Source organism: Beta vulgaris, chromosome 7 (assembly GCF_026745355.1).
Source record: "Beta vulgaris subsp. vulgaris cultivar EL10 chromosome 7, EL10.2, whole genome shotgun sequence".
Lineage (NCBI taxonomy): Eukaryota > Viridiplantae > Streptophyta > Magnoliopsida > Caryophyllales > Amaranthaceae > Beta > Beta vulgaris.
Window position 1 is genome coordinate 23,986,257 of NC_079208.1, and position 17,790 is coordinate 24,004,046.

General features: G+C 34.2%; 1 long non-coding RNA gene across 1 annotated transcript; it reads left to right on the top strand.

Moving 5' to 3' along the window:
- Positions 1-13,229: 13,229 nt before the first annotated feature.
- LOC130589434 (uncharacterized) lies at positions 13,230-16,838 on the top strand. Its single transcript, XR_008967101.1, has 2 exons — positions 13,230-13,467; positions 16,554-16,838. It is a non-coding gene; the product is annotated as an uncharacterized LOC130589434 (long non-coding RNA).
- Positions 16,839-17,790: the final 952 nt, after the last annotated feature.

The window sequence follows — 17,790 nt, forward strand, 5'->3', positions numbered from 1 at the left end:
TGGATTTTAATTCTCAGTATGTACTCAGTTTCTCTAAGGTCCTTCATAGAGAAACAACTTTTCAAACATTCTTTGACTGACTCAGACATTGGTATGTCATTTCCCATGAGTAGTATGTCATCTACATATAGAACCAAGAAGACTAAGTTGCTCCTACTAAACTTCTTGTAAACACAAGATTCTTCTTCGCTTTTGATGAAACCAAATTGTTTGATTGCATCGTCAAACCGAAGATTCCAGCTTCGAGATGCCTGCTTCAATCCATAAATGGATCTCTGAAGCTTGTAAACCCTTTTAGGATTTTCAGGATCCTCAAAACCTTCAGGTTGTGTCATGTACACATCCTCATTCAAGAATCCATTCAAGAATACAATTTTGACATCCATCTGCTAAATTTCTTAATCGTAAAATGCAGCAATCGCTAAAAGTATCTGAATTGATTTAAGCATTGCTACTAGAGAAAAGGTATCATCATAGTCTATACCATGAATTTGCCTGAATCCTTTTGTAGACATAGACATTTTCATCTTTGCCTGTTTCCAATTTGAACACCCACTTGCATCCAATAGTGTAACAATCCTGAACTTTCACTTTCTTTAGAAAACATATTAGAGTACAAAGCATGGACAATTCATGAGTTGTTATGCCGCGGTTATTAAACATTTAATAACAGCAAGGCGAAAGGTACTACTACTAATACATAAATTAATTATTAAGTATTACAACTAAAAGCAAATGTAATTAATTATTACACTCCTATAACAAACCATAATTCTAAACTATTGTAATGGAGGTCTTAACTTTAATAAATCTACATCTAGGTGAAGTCCATGCTCTCACCCTAATATAAGCTAGTCACCATCAAACCCTGCACATTGAAGACATGTAATATTAGCCAAAAGGCTGAGCAAGATTTCATACCGATAACAACTTTGAACTATCCAATGTGCATATGGAATACATATATAATATTCCACAAAAATCATTTCACTTATACAACATTCAACTTGAATATAATAGACAACCTTCAATAATTCAAATCCACTTTACTTTCTTTCTAAACCATTCCGTAAAACTTTCAAATATAACTCCTTTGAAATCTGTGAGTAGGAAGTGATAAAAATCCAATGAGCCAGTTAGGCTCACTAGATAAGGTAAACACCAAAGTCCCTAGTATGCTACCCCTAACTTAATAACGTATCAAGAATCAAGACGAATGGCAAGAGTATTGATCAATATACTCTCAGCTACTAAAATAAATTGTTGAGACACTGTTAACTCAACAAACTTTCATACTCGAGGAATACCGCTTACCGGCAACCTTACAATTTATACAAACTTAATAACCATGAGGAACTTCCTCCTTTTAATTATCTCAAAATTGTCTCACAAGGAACTTCCTCCTTTTAATAAACTCAAACTTGTCTCACGAGGAACTTCCTCCTTTTAATAATATCTTAAATAATCTCATAAATTATTTTGATATAAACATCGTCTAAACAATTAAAAGCTCCATAAATAGCATCGTAAAAACGATGCCAAACTCAATATAAATCACAAATCAATATGAAATACTTTCTAGTAATAATCTGTACAAGCTTAGTATGAAATCTTACCTTATTAGCAAACCATTGTCAACCAATCTCAATTACAAGTCAAAAGGGTTCTTCTACGAACCCGCGATCTACAATATAATATAATATGGTATAAATCACTTGACTATACTTTACGTAGTTTACACATGAACGACATAACCTAGTTAATGAGCCTTAACTACCTTTAAAAACAACACAATTTAAATTTAATCCAAAAAGAATACACCAAAGTCAACAAAAGTCAAATTGGTCAACAAAAGTCAAATTGTAAATACTACTAACTACATGAAAATAACATGCATTATATTTAATTTCACCAGAAATTTAAAATAGGATTAACTTTCTCCAAATGAAACGTTTCTTGAGCCTATCTTCGGTGAAATTTCAATTCGAACAACTTTTGGGAAATCGTTTTTTGGCTAAAAACACCCATTAACTGACGAAAAACACAAATTACAAATCTGACCTGTAATTCCTACGAGTTATAGTTCTTGTTGATAAACTTATTATTAAAAAGCAAAATTCCTTTCAATCAAGCTAAACCCAACACTCGTAATACAAAACCCCCAATTTAATTTAACTCAAGAACCCTAGACTGACAAAACACCAATTCAAAATTAAGCGAAAACTGAAATTAAAACATGAAAATGAATCTTACTTGATTAGGGGAAGTGATGAGAGCAAGATTACTTTATAAGAGAACCCGAAAATCTTTTATTTGATCCAACTTTCTCGACCCTAAACGTAGGCCCAATAACACAATTTTTCTTCTTCAAAAACAAATCCACAAATCGAGAGATGATGAATCGAGGTTGATTTAATGATGGTTGGTGTATGATGATGATTGATGGAATTTTGGTAGATTTAATTTGATGGAGCCATGGAGGAAACAAATTAGAGAAGAATATGAAAGAAGGAAGGAGTATAGAGGAAAAGAAACAAAATCGTGGGTTGTGAGTTCCAAGTTATATTTTTTTTTCTTTTTTCCAGTTTTTTTTTTTGTTTTCTTTCTTTTATACTTTTAATTTTATTTCTCCCTATAATACTAATATGATAGGTTTTGGGTTCTAACTTAACCTAGTAAACTTAGGAGTTTGTTTTGACCACTTCTAAGACAAAGTCAAATGAGAAACAAAAATATATATTTGATAAAATATATTTTAAATTATTTTAAGCTAAAATAATATAAATAATTACTAAACAGTCTAAAAATACGGGGTGTTACAATCTATCCCTCTTAAAATAAGTTTTGTCCCGAAACATAAAGTATTACTTAAATGATCAAACTTATACTCTTGTTTCTAAAAATAGCTCTGTAACTCTATAGGTTAACCAACTACTATCACTCTGGATAACATCTCCAACAACGAAATCATTCCGAAGAACATCTCCGTCAATTAATTCGCTTTCTCATAGATCAATTCAATTGATCACCTTTATAACCAAACCATCATTCCAACTAATATATTCATACCATAACAAGTAGAACCAACACCTCATAGATCAATTCATTTGATCACCCTTGTAGACATACAACCATTTAACCTAAAATGTTCATACTACAAGAAGTAAAAACATGCAACATATTACAAGGTTTGCCATAAAACTTTACCATAAAACTTCTAATCATACACAAATTATGTATATTTTAGACATTAAGGTATACATCATATATGAAATCATAACAACTTTTAGCACCAAACACACAATTGGCACGAAATCTACACCCCCCCCCCCCAAAAAAAAGGAAGCTACGCCCTCGTAACTAACATACATAAGAGATGAGGATACATAAAACACATGACATCCTCAGTCTTACGAGTAGTTCCTCATGCTATGGTTTGACCACAAAACCTTTACTATCAATTTGCCAATGCTACGGGTCTTACGGATCTATTGGTCTAGAGTCTGAACTAGAACTCGAACTAACACCATGTGAAGAGTTACTAATACAATGTTGTAACTACAAAACATGGAATACGTTACAAATACAATCAATTATCCTTTCATGGATCACATATGGACCGATAAACTTAGGAATCAACTCCCTTACTAAGGATTAGACATGACGGGAAATCATCTAAGTCGAGCTAAACTGAACCGCTATCGTCACACTCGTTGGACTATGTCATAGAGTGTGGAATTCAATTCAAAACTACACTATGGTGCACAAGCGCTTTAATAATAACACAGGATTTTCTCGAAAATCCGGTAGAGTGTCCTTTGTAAAATGGACAACTCGAAATGAGAAAAGGTGTTCTAAACCTGTTACAATCACAATACATAAAAGCATTTCCAAATCCAATACTCAACGCTTTCGCGGAGCAACAAATAATCCGAATCAAGAGTACTATTTTTCTTCTAAAAATAATAGATGTAAAGACTCATACAATATGAACTCACCATTACATGGTTGGGCGTACTCGCCTAATATATATATATATATATATGTATATATATATATATATATGTATATATATATATATATATGTATATACATATATATATATATATGTATATATATATATGTATATATACATATATATATATGTATATATATATATGTATATATATATATATACATATATGTATATATATATACATATATGTATATATATATACATATATGTATATATATATATATATAACAATTCACAAGTCGACAACTACAACTTTAACTTGAAGTTATTATAACACTCACAATATCCAAGGCATACCACAAATGGCAAAACAAAATACTTTGATGGTCGCATCAACATTGGGCAGAGCCTTAACCCATAAACATTCATAGCACGAAGTAACAACATGCTAAACTATATCCCTTTAAAGCAATTTCCTGTCGGGGATCCAATCAATCCAAATAATAAGGCATGTATTTTCAGTACTAGGTTATGAGGCTTGGAACCTCTAACAATGGGGTTGAACATAATCCTGACAACAAAGGAGAACTTTAAAATCTCCGGCATTGGTTTGACTCATAGTCATGACAGTGGGGCATGGAGGCTTGAAACCTCCACCATGGGGCTGGCCATCTAACTATCCACTTTAGTTGGGTCAAAACTCAAACAAGTTTAAAGCACATAACACGATTTCAAATATTCTTTACTAGACACCAAATCTCCTATTACTTGGTAACATTTAAAACATATTAAAGAGCGGTAGAAAGCTTCATTAAAAGACCTTCAAGGCTCACAATCTATGGGAGACTTTCCCCCTTTCAAAACTTTTTCAAAAACGTGCTCTTAACTTTTCCAAAATTAACTCAAATCGTTGTAGAAAAACCATTTCTATATCGATTCGAGAATGAATCCACAACCTTAATCGAAACGTGTCTAAATCACTTTCACACGCTACATAAACAAATTGAACAATCTGACATAGTCTTTGGTAGGGTAACTTAGTCGTTGGCCAAACAGTGCCAAATCGAGCTACTAAGATACTACAGAAAATGATATGCTCTATTTACATGAAAGTAAAGCTTACTTTATATAAAATTCCTTTTTACACTATGTCTCAAAACTAACACACATTCATAACACATCATAAACCGTTCACACACTATAGGCATGACCAAGAGAGCTAATAACTCGAGTTTCAACTCTTGTTATAGCCTCAACACCCAATCATACACTAACTTAGTGAACAAGACTAGCATATCCAAGACATAATCAAACCCTTCCCTATAAGGTTTTCAATTAACAATTCACACCAACTACAATTCGTGCATGCCATCACGCAACTCAATCAGTTTGTAATTCAAGAATCAAGTAGTTAATCACTAAACATTCTCAAGGCTAAAAGATGGACAAAGTACGGGAGGTGGGTGGGTCAAACACCACAAGACACACAAGAGCAAATATAAAAAAAAAGGAGTGTCACTTTGAATGGAATAAGGCTCATCCTTATCCACTATAATAGTTCGTCCTAATGCGAACATAAAAATTGGCGAGCTAATACTTAAATGAAATAGGTGAGGATAGAAATTAACATCAAGACGGAATGTCACCTTAGAGTTCCTTTAAACAAATGGAACTAAATTTTGCATTATGCGACTCAAACTTGAGCTTATTTTAACAAACTTTCGACTACGCACCAACTTAAAATCACAACCCAAACAAGGATATACTCAAAATGGTTTACCTTTACTTGCCAATCATTCCAAACATGGAAGCAAGCACAACTGAACTAGAGTCAAACATGAAACTCAACTAGTTCCACACTTACCAAACTCTTTAACTTTATCAAGTCAAACATCCACATAAGAAGGATCAACAACAACTACATGTAATCCCTTACTTCCCAAATCTCAATCTTACCTCGACTTTTCAAATTTTAATACTTTTATTTATTTAGTCTTACTTAAGGTCACAACCTCAAGCCTACAACTCTAAGAACAACCTGCTAGGTCACAAAAATCTACCTCGAGGTAGGGATGGATACAACTTCCAATCAAGACAATGATTAAAACTTTCGTAAAATTATTCTTCATCATTAACATGCACCCCCGCCACTGGTGGTCTTGATGGTGATGAACAATCCACGTAGGGAGAGATACTTTCTCCTAAAACATAGTTTCAAAATAATCAAAGGAATTTGGAGATCCCGATAGGTTCTAAAGCGATGGTCAAAACTCTAGGTTACAATCCTAAACAACAACTCAAGGTTAACCTCTAAGGCTAACCTAAGTCCCTACATCTTAGCACTAAACTGGTGGCTAATCCTTATAGAACACTCTAAGATCAACTAACTACAGACTCTAGCCACAAATTCGAACCATTTGCTCTGATACCAACTGTAATAACCCTGAATTTCCACTTTTTTTAGAAAACATATTAGAATACAAATCATGGACAGTTCAAGAGTTGTTATGTCGCGGTTATTAAACATTTAATAACAGCAAGGCGAAAGGTACTACTACTAATACATCAATTAATTATTAACTATTACAACTAAAAGAAATTGTAATTAGTTAATACACTCCTATAACAAACCATAATTCTAAACTATTGCAGCGGAAGTCTGAACTTTAATAAATCTACATCTAGGTGAAGTCAACACTCTTACCCCAATATAAGCTAGTCACCATCAAGCCCTGCACATTGAAGACATGTAATATCAGCCAAAAGACTGAGCAAGATTTCATACCAATAACAACTTTGAACTATCCAATGTGTAGGTGGAATACATATATAATATTCCACAAAAATCATTTTACTTGTATAACATTCAACATGAGTATAATAGACAACCTTCAATAATTCAAATCCACTTTACTTTCTTTCTAAACCATTTTGTAAAACTTTCAAATATAACTCCTTTGAAATCTTTGAGTAGGAAGTAATAAAATTCTAATGAGCTAGCTAGACTCACTAGATAAGGTAAACACCAAAGTCCCTAGCATGCATACCCCTAACTTGATAATGTATCAAGAAGGAAGAAGAATGGCAAGAGTGTTGATCAATATACTCCCAACTACTAAAATAAACTGTTGAGACACAGTTAACTCAACATACTTCCATACTCGAGGAATACCGCTTACCGACAACCCCACAATTTATACAAACTTAATAACCATGAGGAACTTCCTCCTTTTGATTATCTCAAACTTGTCTCACGAGGAACTTCCTCCATTTAAAAAACTCAAACTTGTCTCACGAGGAACTTCCTCCTTTTAATAATATCTTAAATAATCTCATAAATTATTTTGATATAAACATCGTCAAAACAATTAAAAGCTCCATAAATAGCATCGTAAAAACGATTCCGAACTCAATATAAATCACAAATTAACATGAAATACTTTCTGTATAATATGTACAAGCTTAGTATGAAATCGTACCTTATTAGCAAACCACTGTCAACCAATCTCAATTACAAGTCAAAAAGGGTTCTTCTACGAACCCGCGATCTACAATATAATATAATATGGTATAAATCACTTGACAATATTTTACATAGTTTACACATAAACGACATAACCTAGTTAATGAGCCTTGACTACCTTTCAAAACAACTCACTGTAAATTTAAGCCAAAAAGAATAAGCCAAAGTCAACAAAAGTCAAACTGTAAATACTACTAACTACATGAAAATAACATGCATTATGTTTAATTTGAGCAGAAACTTAAAATAGGGATAACTTTCTCCTATGAAGTCCAACTGAAACATTTCTTGAGCCTATCTTCGGTGAAATTTCCATACAAACAACTTTTGTGAAATAGTATTTTGGCTATAAACGCCCATAACGGACGAAAAACACAAATTACGAATCTGACCTGTAATTCCTACGAGTTATAGTTCTTGTTGATAAACTCATTATTAATAAGCAAAATTCCTTTCAATCAAGCTACACCCAACACTCATAATCAAAAACCCCAGAACCCTAAACTAACAAAATTCTAATTCGAAATTAAGCCAAAATTGAAATTAAATAATGACAAGGAATCTGAATTGATTAGGGGAAGTAATGAGAGCAAAATTACACTGTAAGAGAACCCAAAAATCTTTTATTTGATCTGACTTTCTCAACCCGAAACGCAAGCCCAAGAACACAATTTTTCTTCTTCAAAAACAAATCCACAAATCGAGAGATGATGAATCCAGGTTGATTTAATGATGGTTGGTGTATGATGATGATTGATAGAATTTTTGTAGATTTAATTTGATGGAGCCATGGAGGCAATAAATTGGAGAAGAAAATGAAAGAAGGAAGGAGTACATAGGAAAAGAAACAAAATCGTGGGTTTTGAGTTCCAAGTTCTATTTTTTTTTTCTTTTTTCCTTGTTTTGTTTTCTTTCGTTTGCTTTCATTCTTTTATATTTCTAATTTTATTTCTCCCTATAATACTAATATGATAGGTTTTGGGTTCTAACTTAATCTAGTAAACTGAGGAGTTTGTTTTTACCACTTCTAAGACAAAGTCAAATGAGAAACAAAAATATATGTTTGATAAAATATATTTTAAATTATTTAAACTAAAATAATATAAATAATTACTAATAATATAAAAATACGGGGTGTCACGAATAGGGCTAACCTTATCAAGCAAGTCAACCAGGGTCCAAACTCTATTCTCAGACATGGCGTCTAACTCAGATTTGATGGCCTGAGTCTGGACTCATCAAAGCTTGTTTGTAGGTAGTAGGTTCTGAATTTCGTCGAGTGTTATTTCACTCCCACTTATCTTTCACGAAACAAATTCCTTTTCAAGAAAGACATCATCAAGAGCAACAAACACTTTGTTCTCTTGATGGTTATAGAAGTAATAACCCCTTGTCTCTTTTGGGTATCCCACAAAGAGACATTTATCTGACTTGGGTGCAAGTTTTTCTGATAGTAATTGATTTACATAGACGTCACATCCCCAGATTTTAAGAAAAGACAGGTTTGGAGGTTTTCCATTCCATAACTCATATGGAGTCTTTTCTACAGCCTTTGACGGGCACCTATTTAGTGTATGTGCAGTAGTTTCGAAAGCATATCCCCAAAAAGAAATTAGAAGATCGACAAGACTTATCATTTGATCGAATCATATCTAGCAATGTTCGATTCCTCCTTTCAGATACACCATTCAACTGTGGTGTTCCTGGTGGAGTTAATTGTGAAAGAATTCCACATCTCTTTAGATGATCATCAAATTGTTGGCTCAAATACTCACCACCACGATCAGATTGTAGTGCTTTTATTGTCTTACCAAGTTGATTATGTACTTCACTTTGGAACTCTTTGAATCTATCAAAAGATTCCAACTTATGTTTCATTAAGTAGGCATATCCATATCTACTCAAATCATCAGTGAAGGTAATGAAGTAATTAAACCCTCCCCTTGCCTTTGTGCTCATAGGACCACATGCATCTGTATGTATGAGTCCTAAAAGATCGCTGGCCCTTTCACCTTTTCCAGTAAATGGTGATTTTATCATCTTCCCCATTAAGCATGATTCACATACATCAAATGATTCGAAATCAAGTGATGGAATTACACCATCCTTTTGTAACTAGTGAATATGCTTTTGGTTTATATGACCCATTCGACAATGCCAAATGTAGGTTAGGTTGGAATCATTTGATTTTTGTTTCTTGCTATCTATGTTATAGACTGGTAATGACCTATCAAGCACATATAAGCCATTTATCAATTTAGCATTGGCATAGAACATATTATTGTAAGAAATGGAACAACACTTATTCTTTATTTCAAAATAAAACCCTTCAGAATCAAAAACTGAAACAGAAGTTATGTTCTTAGTTATTGCAGGAACAAAATAACAATTATTTAGTGCAGCAACTCGTGCTCCATTTCCAACGCGCAGCTCTACCTCGCCTTTTACCAGCTTCCTACTCCCTCCGTTTCAAAATACAAGGCACACACGATGTTCGTAGTTGAACTTTGACCATTAATTACTCTCAATATGTTGATAGAAAATTTTAAAAAATAATGTTATTATAGTATTTTTGAAGACAAATCCAATGGTATAATTTTATAATTTATTTATCATATTATGAAAGATATTTGTGGTCCAAGTAAATTTTCGTATAGCGTGAATGCCTTATATTTTGAAATGGAAGGAGTACTTCTTTTTAGTCCCTGCACATCATTAACTATGTGAGAACCACAACCGATATCAAATACCCATAAAGAAGTAGAAGTCAAATTGAAGTCTATAACATAAATACCTGAAGTGGAAGCCCCACTTCTTTTCCTCCAAGTATATCGGGTAGTTCCTCTTCCAGTGTCAAATTGAAGTCTATAACATAAATACTTGCTTTCCGCAGCGACCTTTGGCTTGGCGGTTGGCTTAGGTTTTTTAGAAACAACGGCAAATTGCTTGCATTTGTCCTTCTTTCCTGCCCATTTCTTCTTGAAACTCTTTCCCTTTTAAACCATCAAAACCTCTTTCTTTTGTTCAATCTTAGGGGTGTTCCTCTCAGCATTGACCAACAATCCATGCAGCTCTTGCAAAGTCTTTTCAGACTCATTCATATTGTAGGTCATTCTGAACTGATTGAAACTGTCAAGCAATGATTGGAGAATGATGTCAGTAGCCAACTTAATCCTATAAGGGAATCCAAGTCGTTCCATGTTTTCGAAAAGACTCATCATTGCGAAAACATGGGGGCCAACAACTTGACCTTCTTCATGTGACATTCAAGTATCTCTATTAGTCCCATACCGCTCAACTCGGACCTGAGTTTTAAACATGGCCTGCATTTCTTGCATTATCGTATAGGCATCCTTGGTTTCGAATCTCTTTTGGAGGTTCGGCTACATGGCTATTATCATTAAGCAAGTGATTGGTATAGACTTATCATTAGCCTGTTTAGCACGATGTTTGTCTGCCTCAGTTGATTCATCGGTGACAATAGGAAGTTGGGTATCTAAGACGTCCTCTCGACCCTCAAACCTCATAACGAGTGATATTATGATTTTATATAGAGTTTTCTCCCCTATTTATGTGCTAAAAGTTATGGTTATGGTGCTCTTAGGAGCCATTTGGTACTAACTCTCTCCATCTAGTTGTGGTTTGCTGTTTTGTATTGGATTGTAGGTTTTAGGGAGATATTACCTACTTTATATGATTGCACACTGGATTAGAGAGGTTGGACGCTCAGTTTCTAGATCTCGAGAATGCTTTCCGGGACTTTGAGCAAAGGAAGAACAAGGAACGCGCATAACCTGATCGGCCCGATAGGATCGGGCGGCCCAGCCCGATCGGGCGAAGAAATAGCTTTCATGATTCTGTTGCGGGCCCGATCGGGCGTCGGACGCCCAGTCGTAATTCGGTCTTCCGCCCGATCGGGCGACCTTGCCCGACGTCGGGAGCCCATGCCAGCTGCTGCACCTACGATGTTATCAGACCGCCCGATGTCATCGGGCGGGTCAGCCCGATCTCATCGGGCGTCTGCGAATTTTGGCTTTTTCCTCCGCTTTGGAGCCCGATGCCATCGGGCATCTTTGGCCCGATCGGGCGACTGACGAGACGCGTTTTTTTAATGAATACGGGCCCTTTTTTCGAGACTTTTGGCTATTGTTTTAGGGCTTGTATAAATAGGAAAAAAATCAGAATTATTAGCTTCTTCTTGGTTTTTATTATTAGTTTTCTCTAGAGAGTGTTTCAAGAACCTTAATTTAGTGCTTTGTGATTTCAATTCAAGATCAAACCTTTTTTCGAGACTTTTGGCTATTGTTTCAAGAGTCTTAAGGTCCTTTCCCAATTAAGGAAGTTTTCACCATTCAGTTTGTCCTTTTCGAGAAAAGGACGAATGTTGGAACCGGAGTTGTTGTTGTTGTTATTAGACATGGTATCTACAGACAGAAAAATAAAGCAAAGTTCAATTTTATGTTTATAAAACAACCTAAAACATGAAAAAGGTTTCTAGGTTGATCACCTACTCAAAATTAAAGTCCCCTATGAATAAGTGATTTACAAGATCCAATCAACATGTAACACTAAGCAGACAGAGGTCTTATCTAAACGTTACATTATCAAGGTAAGTAAACTCTTTTACTAAATATAACATTTTATAACTCTTGTTTAGATGGATAAACATCGCATGCTTAACTATCTCTTGCTTCAAAATTCAAAACCCTTTTGATAATTTTGTTAAGGGCAACCAAACTAAGTTGTAAAATTCAAAATTTTACATTATATTCCTAAATTAATGATAATACCCTGCGGAGGCATGACCTATTACTATTAATTAAGGGTTTGATAACTACTTTATGTTTGGAAAAACAAACCTTCATATTTACAGGACCTAAGTTTATTATGTTGTTATGATTTAGTGAACTCTAGTGCATCAATTAACAACATACAATAAACTTATAAGCATTTCAAAGAATGTTAAAATACAAAAATATAATGATCTAGTATGGCCCTTAATCCTGAGAACTAAGCATCATTGGCTCTTTCTTGGACTCTTCATAGATCTCCATCCACCTTAGTCATGGCCCTTCTTTTGATGGGTTCGTCTTTGGATTACATAAGTATCAAATAATTTAAATAATAACTAAATTAAATAAATTACAAAAATACTTAACGATACATAGATCGTATTTAAAATTACAAGAATGCATCACGATACGCAGATTGTATTTTCTAACTTAATTTGGGCTATACTAGTCATACATAGCAATTATATCAAAACATAAAAGTCACACAATAATATCATATATTATACTTGTGTAACAGGCTTGTTTTTAAAAGAATCTATTAAATGGTAATGATATTTATTAATTAAATTATGTGTTAGATTATTCTATTTATGATTTTTATTTTTCCATGCTATTTATTAACGTGATTTTATTGTAAAATGTATTTTAGCTTCTAATTTTAAAAAAATTAGTTTGAACATAATTACCTAAAGTGGGAACTAATCCTTTAAGTTGGGTTTCCTTATTTGTTTAACCCAAAGCCTATCGGTTGTCGGTTGAAAGATAAACCAAAATCGAAACCCACCGCTTAAACCATTCTTTCTCTCCCGTGAAAACAAACCCCCAAAACCCCGACCCCTAAGACTGAAAACCGAAACCCAGTTTCCTCTCCTTGTTCTCGTCGGAATCCAAGCTCGCCGGAGCCTCGGCTCGTCTCTCCGCCGCGAGCAAGCGACGTTGTTGTTCTCATTTTTCTTCTCTCTCCCTCCTGTGTTCGTATTTCGTCGCGGCGGTGTTGCTCGCAAGCCACCGTGGGTCTTGTTGCTGCTGTCGCCTTTGTTTCTCTCTCCTCCCTCGAAATTCTCTCTCCTCTCGTCGCGCGTTTGTTATGCGCCGCTAGTACTGCCGTGTTGTTGTTGCTCGTGTTCCCCTGTTTTGATGTTGTTGCTTTGTCGGTGATGTTGGGCGATTGGAATCACCACCGTGCTGCCCTGTCGGTACTAATTCCTTTCCCTCTCTTTTGAAATTGGGTTTTGTTCTAATTGTGGTTTGTAATGTCATTACTATGTTGATTATGAATTTGTTTAGTGGTTCGTTGATTATATGAGTAGTTATATTGAACCATTGCCTCTGTTTAAATTAGAAATCAAATGGTGTTGTTGATATGTTGTTATTATTGTGGCAGAAGTGGTGTTGTTGTTGTTGTGTTGTTGTTGTTGTTGTTGTTGTTGTTGTTGTTGTTGTTGTTGTTGTGTTGTTGTTGCGGCTGCGTTGTTGTTGCTGTGTTGTGTGTGGAGAGGTTTTGTATTGGTGTTGGTGTTATTGTTCGTGGTGGAAGTGGTGTTGTTGCTTGTTGGTGTGGCTTTAGTATTATTGTTCGTGTTGGTGATATTGTTGTAGTTGTTTCTTGTTATGGTGGTTGATGTTCGGTGTTAGTGGTGTTGTATTGTTCTAAATTTTTAACAACACCTAAGTCTTTCTTTGATTCTTTGCAAAATAAATCCAGGTTATAGTTTAGTTCATGGGTTTTGAAAAGAAAATCATATTAAGCTTTGTAATTTACTTTCTTGTTGTAATTTCGATGGTGGTTCATAAGTGTAAGTGATGGTTTAATTTCACTTGGTTATAAACTTGATGTTAAGATGCCGAGTTTTATAATTAGTTTATGTTATGAAAGTCTAATTAGTGTTCCATAATAGATTAGGGATTTCTTTTGGTGATGAATGATGTTATATCGAAAGCATAATTAACTTTCTTATAATGAGTTAATTTTCTCGATTATAAATTGATGTTGGAATTAGTGGTTGGCTTGTTCTACTAAGAAACTTAGTTAAGTTAGGTTTCCTAAATGTATTTTAATTGTGGAAATGGAGATTGGTATTATTAAAATTAGCAAAGTGAATCATAGAATTGAGTTATGAAATGTTATAATAGTTGTGAATTAATTTGCTAAACTTATGTTAATGTCTGAACCATTACGAGAATGTTCTCAAATTGATGAATAGAATTCCATGAAGTTCTGTTATTTAGATGAAAGTTTATGCTAAAAATGTACCGATGAACTATAAGAGTTAGTTTCTAAAAGAGTGTATAATCTGATTGAAATTGTTCAATGAGTTGAGTATGTTATGAATTAGACTTCAAAAGTGGATTGACTTAATTAGTAATATCACATGAAGTTAAAGAGAGCTTTAACTAATTACTAGTAATAGTATGAAGAGTAGTGAAGTTAGCTTACCTAGTAATGTATCAAGGATGTGTTTCATAAAGAATTTCCGTTTAATGACTATAGATGGAGTAAAGTAATAAAGTCGGATTATCAGATTAGTATCTACTAGTTTATATTAGTGCTTGAGTTCAACCACGTAGTAACTATAAGTCATGAAATACCTTAAAGAGGCCTCAAATATATGTTTGAGTAGTACTCTAAGGACATGAATTGGACTTGGCCTATGTGATTATTGAGTACAGTATTGTGAGTGGACACATCGTTGATTTTGTAATTAGTATTTAGCTAATCGTAACTACTTCATATCAATATTGTCTTAGGAACTTCAAGTTGGGATGTGTAAGTTAACTCTCCCTAGTTAATTCTAGGTGAGAGACCTATTGCCAGTTTGGTTGGTGCTTGATAATCATTATTATCATTATTGAGATGAGTCCACATAGATATTGGTGAAGTGAAAAAGAATATGAACTATCTATACGCAAAAGTATGCGTTGTATGGAATTGGTTTAGTAACTTTTGTTAGTTAATTCTAGTTGAGAGACCATTTGCTATTGTTGTTGGTATTGACCAGATATGATTGCTTATGAGTTGTGGTAATTTAGAAGTTCTATGATTGAAATTGAGTTGAACCTAGTTGCATAAGTACACTGAACTGAAATTCATAAGAAAGCACGATGGCATGTGATTATAGTTTTCTAGAGTGAAGTCTTCTAGTATGGTTGGTTATGCAACAATTTTCTATAATTACTAAAGCTATCGAATGAGTTTCAAGAATGATATGATTGAGTTATGAACGATAATTGAAAGGAATCTAAAAGGGGAAAGTAGCCTCGTCTGAGTCGACGGATGAGGTGACATGAACAGTGCCCCATGGACTGTGAACCTTGGGGGCCTCACAGGGAAATTTGCCCATTGCTCTGTGAGGCGATAATCGGGCGATATATCAGGTAATGTGAAACCTGTGGATGGCTGATGAAATCAGCGGAAAAATGTACTCCGGACTAGTCGCGGTTATTGGCCAAAAGTAAAGTGAATGGTTGGGTGACGACCCCACTGTCGGAGTGTAAGCTTTGTCTCCTCCGCCGCGTTCTCTTTCCCCATGTTAAAAGGAATGTTATTTCAACGTATGAAAGTTATTTCGATATATGATTCCTGATAAGGAATCATATGGTGGTAAGCTGATTTGATATTGGATTCCCGATAAGGAATTCTCTCAGGTAAGTCATGAATGTTTATTCAGTATATGAATACGAATATCGATATTGGTTTCCTGATAAGGAGGCATATCCTGGTAAGTGATACTAATGTTGGATTCCCGATAAGGAATCATATCTGTTATGTGGATTCCCGATAAGGAATCGTTATAGTGAAGTTATGATATTTATTGCTTGATAAGAGGTTGTTTATAGAATATAAGAAAGTGATTGATAGAATATGAAAGTATAAGTGGAATTTCATTAAGAAATCAACTAAAGGAAATAAGGTATGTTATGTGTATCTCATATGGTAAACAACTTAGATTCGTATTACCTTGAAAGGTAACTAAATAAAGTTATGAAGTGTGTCTCTGTTGTGATTCCGTGGGAATCGCCTTATTATGTTTGCAATTGTATGAACGACTTGTACTATGAAATGAATTTAATGATGGTATTGCATGTATATGTGCGACAGGACTAATGTTATACTTTATTATAACTTGGGTGACTAATCTGAGCATGATAACTGTTGAGAGTCGTTTTCAAGTAAAAAACCACCAAAGCATGTGTTACTCTTGTTTACGGTTTAGTACTCAGCTTTGCTGATGTGTGTATGTTGTTTTGTCATTTCTGTGGCCTGTCACTTGGTGGGTGGCAGTATCTTAAATGTTTCATGTTGAAGCCGTGAGTTATTCTTTTGCAAGTTGAAGCTGATACGAGATGATGCAGTATTATATTCGTTATTGAAGTGAGGACGCTCCATTTGTAATAGTTAATCGTTTAATTTCTATAACATATTTTCTTTATTTAAGAATCGCTAGCTAAGTGCTCCTGATTCTCTGCTGGTTGTTGCTCCGCGAAAGCGTTGAGATTGTTGAGCTTTGGGATTTGAAAATATTTTATTTATTAAAATTGTAACAGGTTCATATTATTTTTCGCTTTAGCGTTGTCCTATTTTCAAAGGAAATTCTGCCGGATTTTCTGTAGAATTTCATGGGAATAGAGTCTGAGAATCAGAGCATAGTTATAATAGTTAATTTATTTGAATAGAGTTGGGAATTGAGTCCCACACTCTCCGATGTAGTTCGGTGAGTGTGATGGTAATAGTTCGAGTTACCTCGACTAGAGTCTCTTTCGCTGTGCATAATCCTTTGTAAGCTGGTCGGGAGAATTCGGGCTGTTACAAGTGGTATCAGAGCTTGAGTAGTTTTTGGACACGCTGTGATCTCCATATCATAGTGTAAGGGTTGCAAAATTAGTTTAATGGATTGACTAAAGAATTCAGTATAAATGAATCAAGCCGTATGAGTGTTTGCGCTTATGCGTGTACTATATGGATGCATTTATATGCATAAGTATTACTTGAGTGTATATTTGCTATGTGTAAAATGTTATCTTGTTATGACTTGATTGTTTATGATATTATTTATTTCGAATGCGTATTTCGAGAAAACTTATATGATTTGATTAAGTAAATGAATTTCAAACGAGATCTCTGCAAATGAGATGATTGAAATCCAATGCCAACAAGTTTGCCCCTTTTGCTCTTTGCTCCTTGATATTGCGAGTCAAGTCGAAGTAGAGATTTTCTTTGCTCCTTGATTTCGTGAATCAAGTTGAAGTAGAGAACCGAAAGATGATGGTAGAATGGAGGCTGGCCATTCATGACTTGTGAGTTTGAGATTTTGATTTTCTGAAAATAACTGTTTGCAAGTTTCGAGGACGAAACTTTTGATAAGGATGGTAGTATGTAACAGGCTTGTTTTTAAAAGAATCTATTAAATGGTAATGATATTTATTAATTAAATTATGTGTTAGATTATTCTATTTATGATTTTTATTTTTCCATGCTATTTATTAACGTGATTTTATTGTAAAATGTATTTTAGCTTCTA